General features: G+C 40.8%; 1 protein-coding gene across 2 annotated transcripts in view; it reads right to left on the reverse strand.

Annotated features, from left to right (window-relative positions):
- The window catches only part of USP3 (ubiquitin specific peptidase 3), a 58,239-nt gene that overhangs the window by 47,271 nt on the left and 762 nt on the right, over positions 1–10,206 (reverse strand). The gene's annotated exons all lie outside the window — the stretch shown is intronic.

Here is a 10,206-nt window from a genome sequence, read left to right on the forward strand (position 1 = left end):
TGGTCTCCTTTCCCGGTTTGCTCTCTCGTTCCCCGAACCCCGAGCAAGCAGGTCTCCTTCCCTGCGGTTTGCAGGGTGGTTCGGGGAACGCGAGAGCAAACCGCGGCGAAGCTGGTCTCCTTTCCCGGTTTGCTCTCTCGTTCCCCGAACCCCGAGCAAGCAGGTCTCCTTCCCTGCGGTTTGCAGGGTGGTTCGGGGAACGCGAGAGCAAACCGCGGCGAAGCTGGTCTCCTTTCCCGGTTTGCTCTCGCGTTCCGGAACCACCCTGCAAACCGCAGGGAAGAAGACCTGCTTGTTCGGGGAACGCGAGAGCAAACCGCGGCGAAGCTGGTCTCCTTTCCCGGTTTGCTCTCGCGTTCCCGGAACCACCCAGCAAACCGCGGGGAAGGAGACCTGCTTGCTCGGGGTTCGGGGAACGCGAGAGCAAACCGGGAAAGGAGACCAGCTTCGCCGCGGTTTGCTCTCGCGTTCCCCGAACCCCCGAGCAAGCAGGTCTTCTTCCCTGCGGTTTGCAGGGTGGTTCGGAGAACGCGAGAGCAAACCGCGGCGAAGCTGGTCTCCTTTCCCGGTTTGCTCTCGCGTTCCCGAACCACCCAGCAAACCGCGGGGAAGGAGACCTGCTTGCTCGGGGGTTCGGGGAACGCGAGAGCAAACCGGGGAAGGAGACCAGCTTCGCCGCGGTTTGCTCTCGCGTTCCCCGAACCCCCCTGCAAACCGCAGGGAAGGAGACCTGCTTGTTCGGGGAACGCGAGAGCAAACCGCGGCGAAGCTGGTCTCCTTTCCCGGTTTGCTCTCGCGTTCCGGAACCACCCTGCAAACCGCAGGGAAGAAGACCTGCTTGTTCGGGGAACGCGAGAGCAAACCGCGGCGAAGCTGGTCTCCTTTCCCGGTTTGCTCTCCCGTTCCCGGAACCACCCAGCAAACCGCAGGGAAGGAGACCTGCTTGCTCGGGGTTCGGGGAACGCGAGAGCAAGCCGGGGAAGGAGACCAGCTTGATTACCAGAGGCTTCCTCAGGTATGCTGGGATACCTGCTTATTCCACGGAGGTCAAGAAAAGCGCTGGTAAGTGTCTATATTTGATTACCAGCGCTGGATCACCAGCGCTGGATCCTCTACACCCGAGACAAAACGGGAGTACGGCCAGCGCTGCAAACAGGGAGTTGCAGCGCTGGTGGTGCCCTGCAGATGTGTACACCTCCTAAGTTGCAGCGCTGTAACTCCCTCACCAGCGCTGCAACTTTCTGATGTAGACAAGCCCTCATTCCCCAAGAATAAATAAAATAAGGTAATTAAAGTGCTAGGAACATGCTAGCATTGAAACATGCTCATCAGAGAACAACAGATTATTTTCTCCTGTTTACAATTCACTTCCTAAATTGCACTCAACTGTGCTAGCTGCAGTCCTGATACTTTGTGATTATGTAAGCAATTGAAAAACCTGGTAATAGAAAGATACAGCAAGTTCCATATTTGTTTGTATTCTTTAAACAGATACTGGACGAGCAGACACTCGGGAAGGAAAAAAAACTGTAACTACGCTATAACTTCTAACTCGGGCTAAACAGAGGTACTAGTTCCTGAGGAAGTGGTTAAACAAAGAATAGAGAACCAGGCCAGACAAAAATTAGACGCTGCTAAAACTACGGCAGTCAGTCAATTCTTGCTTTTTTGTCAGGGGCTGTGGAGGAAAAAAGGTCATAAACATCACTAACATTACACAAGGATGCTTCTTTAATAATAGCGTAAGACTAGTTTTCACTTTACAGAAATGCCATATTTTTAGGCAATTCATTAGATTTTCTAAACAGTATAGTAAGACTTGGCAGGATATTTTAAATCAGAAAATTTCCGTACCAGGTTATTCTTTGCACCCCACACCAACAAAACATTTCTATCCTTAGCTTAAATTTATGGTGCTATACATTCCACCAGAAAATAACTAGCGCATTTTTCCCCACCATTAGTTTAATCTAGCAAACTATATCATATATGAACTTACTTCTAAATCTGTTATCTAATCTGAGTTTTTACCACATTTTGAATAATCAGTATCTAAGGGTTTTGTTGCTGTTTAATTCTTACTAGTGCAAACGTTTACTTAAACGTAAAGTTAACAATTCTTGAAAATAAAGAGTACGCACATTTACCAAAAATAAATAAATCAAGCCTTGTCAGTGAGAGAATTATTATACAATACAGAATACAGTAGCACACACCTAAAAAGACTTTATACCAATATAAAAACAATAAAACCAAGACACACAAATCAGACAGACCAATTTCAGAGAGAGGTCAAGGAAAACCAAAACAGATTGCATTGCAATTCTCAAGATCCGACTCATCTCTTAATGAAGGGAATCCTCCGAATCCCCTAGCAGTCTGAGGTCACAATGTATTGGGGGGAAGATTCTAACAGCCTATTTATTTCAGACCATCCCCCTCTATTCTGCCTGTCAGACACAGAGGAAGCCATCAAAACATTCTGAGTGAATAAGATACAGGAAGAGAGTTTCAAGAGTCCACCAGACTAAGATGTTACTCACCAGTTCTCAGCAGAAAAGTAGGCTATGTTTACACTACGAATCTTAGAGCGGCACAACTGCACCACTTCAGCTACACCACTGAAAGGTCTCACGTGCAGCCGCTCTATGCCCACCCCCAACAAGCAGTGGTAGCTATGTCAGCAGTTGTCCACACCGGCACTTATGTCGGTGCAACTTATGTCCATCAGGCGGGTGTTTTTTCACACTCGACTGCCAAAATTTTACTGACAAAAGTGTTTGTGGAGACAAAGCCTAAGTATCCAGAGTTATCATTAGCCATCTAAGTCCCAGTTCCTGCAGTCTGACCTGCCCAAGCAAACACTTGCACCTACACAAAATTCCAACAGTGTAAATGTGGCTCAGTCCAGGCACAAGGCCCTGTCTGTGCAGATCCAGTGTAGGTGCAGGGCCTCAGAGAGTACTGAGATATTTTACAGGAAAGGTAAATCAGTATCAGTTTGCAATATTCTAGAAAGATTAGCCACCTTTTGTGAAACTGCCTTATTTAGATAGGTTACCTGTCAGTATTTTGACTAGAGCCAAATGGGTAACAAAAAATTTTAACAGAAATTTCACAGTCATATTTGTAGAAATCCAGATTTAATAGATGGGCTCAAAAGAGAAAAGTTTTAGAAAAGATAATTGGTTTTACAAACTATTTACAACTGCTGAGTGATAAATTTACTCACCTATCATATCATTTATAAAGCAAAAAACAAAATAAAGTCCCCAGTTACAAGCAAGGAAATTACCCATTAATGACACCAAGACTTATGCTGCCCCTACAGTAAGCAAATTACCAATATAAAGTATAAAGTAACGTATATTCCATCACAATACAAAAGCCTCTACTCTGACCTAAATTAAAATAGTTTCTCCTAGTAATCTCAGAACATAAACAAAACACAAAACCCTTAGCTGGTTTCCAGAACTGAGGGAGTTGGTTTTGGAAACTACTCAGCATTTGCTTTGGGGGGGAGGAGGAAGTCATTTATTTATTTTGTTTTTCTAAATATTTTTTGCACAGATAAATGAAGATAAATAAATGGGACGTGAAATGGCATCAGATTACTAATATTAAACGATTTCCATTGGCCAAGTTAATCAAGGCTCCCAAGGCCTAACCTACCTTCATTCCAAGTACTGGTAAAGAAGGTTAGAACTGCGTGAACCAAGTGTAAGACCCAAGACTAGAAATCACACTGTACCATTCCACAGCTCCTGCCTAAACCACTAGACAACAACATCTTTCACCTGTTACTGAACCTAGCTAAACCTTAACTACTCCATCTAAAAAAAAAAGACTAATAATACTTAGCAATTACCTAGTGCTTTTCCACCATCTTGAAAGATGCAGGGAAGGTGGGTAAGCTTTATTAGCCTAATTATAATTAGACAACTGTAATTGTCTGCATGATTCACTGTGCTGTAGTGGTGACCTCTGTATCTGCCACCTCAGATGAGGATGGCGTCAGATTTGCAAGTCATCTATACTTCTATCTCAATGGTTCTCCACCAGGGGTACACATACCCTTGGGGGTACGCAGAACTCTTCCATGGGGTACATCAACTCGTCTAGATATTTATCAGGTTTTACAAAAATATAACAAGCACTAGTGAAGTCGGTGAAAACCAAAATTTCATAAGACTTGTTTATACTGCCTCAGTTTATATGCCTCTGCCTAACCTCCCTGTCCACATTTCTTCCTATACCAGGGGTAGGCAACCTATGGCACGTGTGCCAAAGGCAGCACTCGAGCTGATTGTCAGTGGCACTCACATTGCCCAAGTCCTGGCCACTGATCCAGGGCGCTCTTCATTTTAATTTAATTTTAAATGAAGCTTCTTAAACATTTTAAAAACCTTATTTACTTTACATACAACAATTGTTTAGTTATATATTATAGACTTATAGAAAGAGGCCTTCTAAAAACGATAAAACATATTACTGGCATGCAAAACCTTAAATCAGAGTGAATAAATGAAAGACTTGGCACACCACGACTGAAAGGTTGCCGACCCCTGTCCTAGACCAAGGGGGCATTTTGGAAATATCCAGCTGAAAGAGATTTTTAACTAGTTCCTGGAATTTTTTTTCACTTTTCAGAAGTTGCCCCGATGAATTCAGATATATACAAGTATTCTTCACTGCCATATTCTCTTTCCAGACAACTTCCCTGACACAGAAACACATCTAGTGTCCAAATAAAAGCAGCACCTTTAACATCTGTTCCTTGAAGACTGTCTCATGCAATGGCCTATGTTAAAAACCTGTTTCATATTTTGTGATGCAATATGATTTTTTTGGGCAGACTGAGGTAGTACGAACACAAACACTTCATAGAGAAGTCATTTCAAAATACATTCATTTCAAATAGTATTTACTCAATGTAATGCAACAAGACACAGTTCTAAATATTTGCAAACATCAAGTTCTCTTTTTGAAATTGGAAAAGGACTCAAAGTTAACATTATATTGGAAGTGTGGGGTTGCCACATTAAATATAAAAGTTTTACCTCCCCTCCATAAAGAACATGCCTGCTGTGCTGAGACTGGAACTCTGATCCTTCAGCTCTGAAAACACAAGTCTCTACTACTAGCGCAGAAGGAAGATCTCTGCTAACCAATACCTCTAAAAATTCCTTACTTTCTTTTCTAGGCTGATCTAGCCAATAGGGGGCAACCTGCTGACAGATATGTAAGGACTGTCCATACATCAAACATCTAAAAATTTCCATTTGGTTTAATAGAAGCAAGATTGAGTCCAAAACTAAATAGCACAAAACATTAATGAGCTTTGCTTAATTAGAACCTATTTTCTTCAGATACTGCTGGTACATGAGCTTTTAAGGAGATTTATCAATATACAAAGTTTGAAAGGTTATTAACAAGCTATTCTTGATCTGAAGCTCCCAAAGAAACACTAGATTAAAAAAAAAAATCTACTGTGCTTTGAAATTTAAGTGACCTTTAACTCAAACAAGGCTAAAAATATTTTTGCAAAGAAGTTCTCTCCTTTAATTTCAGAGTAAGGCTAGTAATTTTTAGGCCAAACCAATTTTCCAAGGCAAAGTGACAGGAGAAAAAACAGAAAAATGGAACTTGGTTGCAACCCTAATCCCACAAACAAATCCCCATGCACACAGATTCATATCCTCACAATGTCACTGAATTCAATGAGACTCTATGCAGGCATAAAGGCCTGGGGCCATCTCAACCTGACTGAAGAATCAGGGTCTTAATATGAAATGGGTTATTTCTCTATACCAGTGGGGGGCTGGGGGGGTGGGTTCCTGTCATAGAAAGAATTAAAGGAAATTAGGAACTTTGCTCTCTCCTTATGAACTATGGCAGAGACTAGTACTGATGACGATGGAGAAGAAATGAGGAGAAGCTGAGCTGAGAAGGTTAAAGTCTGTGTACATGTACTTTTACAGCATATTTGTTTTGGCACTGCTTACTACAGTCCAAGATTGTGATGCCAAAAAACACAGTGTGGCAGGATGCTGCTACCTACCCAAATGAATAGAGAACAGTGTAACTGGTTTATGTAAGGAAAAACATAACCAGCAGTCAGTCAGACCCAATAAACTCCTATCCCTGAAAATTCTCCCACTTGCATTGATAGCATTTGAGCTCTCATATATAAATGAAATAATTAATGAGTTTGGAAGACAGCAGATTAGCAATCCATTTTGTAAAGTTACTTTAATTGAGTAGAAAAAGAGTCTCATTTCAGCATTTGGATTTCCACTTTAATCATATTTCAGTAGGCCAAAATTATTTACCCAAGATATCTCTCTCTCTCTCCCCCCTAGTTTTTAAAATCCAACAGACATCTGGGGACAGCACAATACGAGGCTCTGAGCAAATGCTAGTTGCAGCTTTTACTGCATCACAAGCTACCATGCAAAGATAACACAAGTTCCAAGCAAATATATTGAACTTCTGTAGGATATACAGTTCTACAGCAAAAGGAATCCTTCAGAATTTCATAAAAACAACCATGTGTGTTATTTTAAAAACCAGGTATTCAGCTGATAGTGATCTGAAGTATTGGAGGTTTTAAGCATACTTGAAGTGCAACAATTTCCTCTTACAAGTACTGAATATTTAACCAGAGACAATCCTAGCTGTCGTGAGTTTTTCTAGAGGAACGTTTTGCAATTTCACACTGCACAAAGCATCAATTTGTCTTCTCCATTCCAAAAAAGTTGGCAAGACCCTTCAAGCTTGCCCAGTCTGCTTGGAAGTGTGCTGTGATAGGTGAGATATGGTTGGCTGCGGTTGCACGAATGAGTATCTGAAAACATGATAGGAAAATACCATAACTGAGCTATTGAGAATCCTTTTTTTAATTATATGGTTTGCACAAGAGTCCTGAGAGTGTGGCATGTCATAAATTTAACTGGTTTTGCCTGGGATTATTGCCAATATCCTAAACCATCAGAAATTACAGAAAATAAAATGCACGGAAACATTTAGCTCTAACTGGAAGTAGCTGAAATCTGCAAACAATATTTCATGTGACAGTACTGATTAGAAGGGATTTTCAGCATGTTTCTGCACAATTTCTGCCTTTCCTAGTAATTTATCTCATCTCGTTCCTTTCAAGTTCTTTCACAAGACCCATTGCTCTAAGCAATTAAAAAAATCTTTAAGATAGAACTTCCCTGTGGGTGTCTCACAATGCATTGTGTGTTGTCCATTTATTTAGATTGCAAACTCCACAAAGCAAGGAACGTGCTGCCTTTTGTATTTCATCCAGCACAGAACACATTACCAGGCTTCAAATAATAATCTTGGGGAATGGCTTGCTATGTTTTAAAGGGTGGAATTTGCACTCTCCAGTTTCTGAACTATACTGCCATATTATTTGTGCTGATTAAAGTTCTAGGTATTGTCTAGAAATGGGCACGGGCCCTTATTCTTTGATTTGGAGCAGAAGACTTCAGATTTGGCTGAGTGTGCTCACAAATACTGCCTTTTATTATTCTCACAGTTTGCCATCATCAGTCAAGAGACTTCCAAAGGAATCTTGACTGTTAGCTTAAAAGGGAGTTGTTAGCAAAGGGACTGTTAACTTCAAAGGTCAATACACCTCTTCAGTCTGCTGCACGCCTTCCCCCAACCACCCTGTCTCTGATACTGTTATTTTTCAAACACCAGCTGTGTAATGCAAATAGCATTGTTCTATTATTGCACTTCTCGTGAAAATGTTTTGAGAAGCCTCCGCATTATACAATGAAGTGTCACTGCTATCAAGACTCTTTTGGGGGATAAAAAAAGTATTCAATCCGTGTGCATCAATCAATCTAACATTTAGAGGGCCTTCAAATCCAGGGTACCTGGAACAGTCCAAACTCTCAGTCACTTTGTTTATATTAAGGACCCACTCTCTGAGGTATTCCAAAATGTTTTATTGTCACTAGTGGGTCATATGGCAGTCAAAGTATCCCCTATGTATCAGCATCTTCATTCTCCTTTTCAGACGAAGGTCAGCGAACTCAGAGTGGGACAGATCACCCATTCTTTGGAGATACTTTTGGGCCATGTTAGAGGTCACAGAAACTGTGGAATTTCAGGATAAAAGGAGGGAAGACAATTACCTGGCTAAATATTTTTCTCCAATTTAGGACAATAAAAGACAAATAAAGAAACCCCCCATTTATCCAGCCTTATCCAGTCCCAGTAAGTCTTGACAATTTATGAAATTATACAGAAGCCATTTTCTTTTTGAATGGTATATTACCATTTAGCTGAACAAGAAAAGAATAAGACTTCTGCTAATGAGGTTCACTTCTTAGGCGATAAAGGACAAAAACAGAGGTGACAATGAAGAGTAATTGAAGTTTTATTCTCTCATTTCTGAAGGAACAAAAACATCTATCACAGTCCTACCAAAAAAAAAAAGCTGAGAACAATGGTACATGGCACAGACACTCTGCCATGGGCAAATCTTCATATAAAAGAGTCAGCAGAGTTCTTGGGGAAAATTGGGATCCATTACCACCCACCACAAGTTGATTTCTGTGGGCATCATTCAAAGTGCTACTGTCATTGAAATGATGGCAGATAAAGAGTATCCTGTGCACCACTGCAGGGATCATGTAACACTAACAAATAATAGTCTATCAAGATAGGCAGCCCACATGGGAAATGTCACTCAGACTACTAAATATGGACTAGAGTAGTTCCATCTAGCAATCCTGTGAAGGGACTGAAGAATTCACTTAAGGAGAGTTATGAGCAATTTGTCTCTCCCGTAATTGATAACTGGCTTATGTTTTTACTGAATGTTTTAAATTTAGTGTACTAGCTATAAATGTTTCTTTATCCATTTGTTAAGAATTAATACTGTACTTCTGATTTACCTGTCCAAATAATGTATATGGGATTTTGTTACTGTTTCTAGGTTTTATTAACAAAGTGAAAAGAGAGAGAGCGCGCTCCTGGATATAGCACGGTTATAAATCTAGTCAGTTTCTCAAAGAGTTTAACTCCCTCCCACCTCCTCTCAACTCTAATAAATCAGTTCACCATCCAGCACAGTCTCTTCCCATAAGTGCTAGCTTGGTGGACATTCACTTGCCTGACAAAGGAAAATTCGTTCTAATCGCTGAACTCCTTTCCTCAGAAAACAGCATGTCTATCAATCAAACTTCACCTTTCTGTATGAAATGAGGCTTTCCACAATATCAGCGTTTTCATGTTTTCTAGAAGACTGGCTCTTTTCTTAGTTAAACAGTTGCATTAACAGCTTAGTATATTTTCAGCTTTGGTAATGTTATCTTTCTGGTGTTCTTTGAAAGGTAAACCTTAATGCCATATGTTAGCACCATGAGGTGACCCAACCATAAGGGCTGGATTTCCAGATAAAGAAATATACAGAAATGAACAAGTTTTCCTTTATGCACTCTCCCTTTCTAACCATTACTCTGCATCATGCCACTGAAAAACAAACTCGTGTGTAAAAGCAGAAGCTTTAAAGAGTAAAATAACTGGTTTTACCCAAAAAAAGCAACAGAAGTACCCCACCTTGGCTCGAGGAAATGCCCACAGACACAGTCGGGGGGGTGGAAGGAAGCATCTTATTGTTACAAATGCGCCTATTGCTACATATACTAAATGTGCTAGGGTTTCTTTTTTTACAATGAATACAGAGAAGAATGTAAGCTAAAATGACAGCTACCATCAGAGGTCATCTGTTTGAAAAACTAGCAATAATTATGGTGTCATTAACAAGTTGAATTTAGAGCAGCTTGGGCAGAGCAACACTACCAGGGGAAAGCTTTAAACAAACAATATCTGGACACAGATGGTACTGAAGAAATAATACAAATGTTACAGATACATATTTGTGTTATTAAGTCAATGTGCAGAGCACAATGTTGACTCCTACATTCCTCCTGCACCATCTGTCTAGAATGTGTAAATGTTCATTTATATTGTGTAGATTTATACACAGGGATCACACTCCACTTTATTACCCACCACTCAATCTACTGGTTCCTTCAATCTATATAACACAGTGCTGTCTTTTTCCTAGCCCCCCAGTACTCCCATCCAAACCACATCGTGAAAACTCTGGACAAATAAAAATGTTTTAAAAATTAAGACAAAGCTTCTCAGACTAAGCAGCTACTTTTACACTAAACCTGC

The sequence above is a fragment of the Gopherus flavomarginatus genome, chromosome 9 (genome assembly GCF_025201925.1).
Source record: "Gopherus flavomarginatus isolate rGopFla2 chromosome 9, rGopFla2.mat.asm, whole genome shotgun sequence".
NCBI lineage: Eukaryota > Metazoa > Chordata > Testudines > Testudinidae > Gopherus > Gopherus flavomarginatus.